This window comes from Triticum aestivum, chromosome 5B (genome assembly GCF_018294505.1).
Source record: "Triticum aestivum cultivar Chinese Spring chromosome 5B, IWGSC CS RefSeq v2.1, whole genome shotgun sequence".
Classification (NCBI taxonomy): Eukaryota; Viridiplantae; Streptophyta; class Magnoliopsida; order Poales; family Poaceae; genus Triticum; species Triticum aestivum.
Genome location: NC_057807.1, coordinates 569,359,875 through 569,362,179, shown reverse-complemented (window position 1 = coordinate 569,362,179; position 2,305 = coordinate 569,359,875). Strand labels below are relative to the sequence as shown.

Genomic DNA, 2,305 nt, shown 5'->3' with positions numbered 1-2,305 from the left:
GTTGCTAGGTGGTCTATGAATCTGGATGTAATTTTTATTTCTGGTATTCGTTGTACTGCCATGATTGAAGATGAATATATTGGAAGTTTTTCCGAAAAAAAGCTCTCAGGAAAATCAGCGTGCTTGTAACGAGTCAGTTGACACTGCTTTCGTGTGAGGGTTAGAAACTTTCTGTGATTCGTAGGGTCATTCACAAATTAGCAGAGAAGGTACTCTTGGACGCAGCAGCAGGCCTAGCCAGAGATCTGGATGGACTTGACCTCTGGCTTTTTAACCTCCTGCTTGGGCACGGTGATGGTGAGCACACCGTTCTCCATGGACGCCCTGACCTGCTCCGCCCTGGCGTCGCCCAGGAGCCGGAACCTGCGGAGGAACCTGCCGCTGCTGCGCTCGGCAGTGCCAGGTGACCGTCTTCTCCTCCTGCTCCCAGCATCCGCTCACCGCTGATCTGGAGCACGTTGCCGTCCTCCGCCTCCACCTTTACCTCCTCCTTCTTCAGCCCCGGCACCTCCACCTCCATTTTCACCTCCTCCTTCTTCAGCCCTGGCACGTCGGCCTTGAACACGTGCGCTTCGAGGGTCTCCTTCCAGTGGATGTGTGTGCCCGCGAAGGCCGCCGCGTCAGAGGTGGTGCGCGGGGACGAGGCCGCCGCTGTCGGAGCCGAAGGTAGGCACATCTGCAAACTGCAGGAAGTTTTTGTTTTTTGAGCATCAGTACAGACACAGGCGCTCATATACACACGCATACACCCACCCCTATGAACGCACACACGCACACCCTACCCCTATGAGCACCTCCGAGAGACTGAGACGGCATATCATCTTGAGATTTACGAAGCCACCATAGGCGCCTCGTCGTCGACGGGAACGTCTCCTCCCACTGAAAGCGCATCACCGAAAATCCTGAAATAAATCCAGGAATAATGTGAGCACCAGGATTTGAACCCTGGTGGGTTAGGGATACCACTGTCCACCTAACCATCTCAACCACAGGTCGATTCGCCAAACTGCAGGAAGTTTGAGACGATGAATTGATGCGTCCTAAGAGGGAAGCGGATTTTTAGAGCATCTGCGCCCCGGCCCTGCTATCATAACCGTCGCTTCAGGGCCTGGTTCTCGAGATGTGTGATGCCCTGGTTGGGTTAACCACCGTTATTAGCAGCATTGGGCGCAAGAGTCGCAGAGGGCTTCATAGGTTCATATAGCTGGAATCAATATAGGCCCTAGGCTCTGGGCCATTTTGTTTTGTTCTGCAACCCAAGATGCCCATGAATGCAAACAACTGAAACGACAAAATAGACGGTCGGCTCACATCCATATCCATCAGACGACCAGGCAACAAGATCGAGCTCCGTGGTTCTCACCTCCATATCCTTCACGTCCATCGGCTTTGCATCTTCTGGGAAATGCATGATCTCTCCATATTTGGATCTCTCATTGTCACACCGGCAGCACTAGGAGCTGCTGCGGTGGACGTGTGATTCGATGGTGCCCGCTGCCTGCTGACACGGACCCACCTGTAAGGCGTTTGGCCAAGTGTGGCACGGCTTTATAGCCAGCGGGTGCCAGTGTGTGTGGGCGTGTGTAGAAACAGACTCTGAACCATCTCACCTACCCTGTATCCTCCTCCTCCCTTGGAAGAAACCTTCTCTCCCAAGTCTCAACTCATCCCCTTTTCCCCTCTCGATCGAATCCAGTGGAGATGAGTTTGTGACAGTTGGTAATCAGAGCCAGGTTGCTGCCCACCCAATTTTTTTCGTGGCCCTCTCATCCTCTCGATCTGCCGTAACACCCATCGCTGCAGGTGCGGTCTTGCCACGGCGAGATCCGAGCAAAATCCCCAGCGGGGTTGGCCGGATTTGGAGCGAGGGCGACGGCGCCGCCCAGCAAACTATCTGCTCAGACGCGTCACATCATCACAGCCATGTCGGAATCCACCGGAGAGCTCAAATCCATGATGCAGGCGCTCTTGCAGCGCTTTGACGAAACCACGCTGGCGAGCGACAAGCAGCGCGAAGCCCAGATCACGTTCAACACGCAGGTCTCCGCGGATCTGGCAAACATCCGCAAGCAGCTGGATCTCACACAAGCAGACGTCGATGAGGTTCGGCAGTAGCAACGCGAGCCTCCGCCCTCCCCCACCGTAGAGCGCCACCGACCGATCACCACCGACCACCAAGATGGCGACACCCAAGCCTCTGCGGTGACGTTGCTGGAGCACGTCCGTGGATCGTGCCCTCCAGGCCCCGCCGTTCGCCTTGCCAACAACGACCCTTCACTGCTTCCCACGCGACACACACCGCCGT

General features: G+C 55.7%; 1 pseudogene; it reads right to left on the bottom strand.

Annotated features, from left to right (window-relative positions):
* Positions 1–233: 233 nt before the first annotated feature.
* Positions 234–1,384, bottom strand: LOC123115043 (17.4 kDa class I heat shock protein-like; annotated as a pseudogene).
* Between the last annotated feature and the right edge of the window lie 921 nt (positions 1,385–2,305).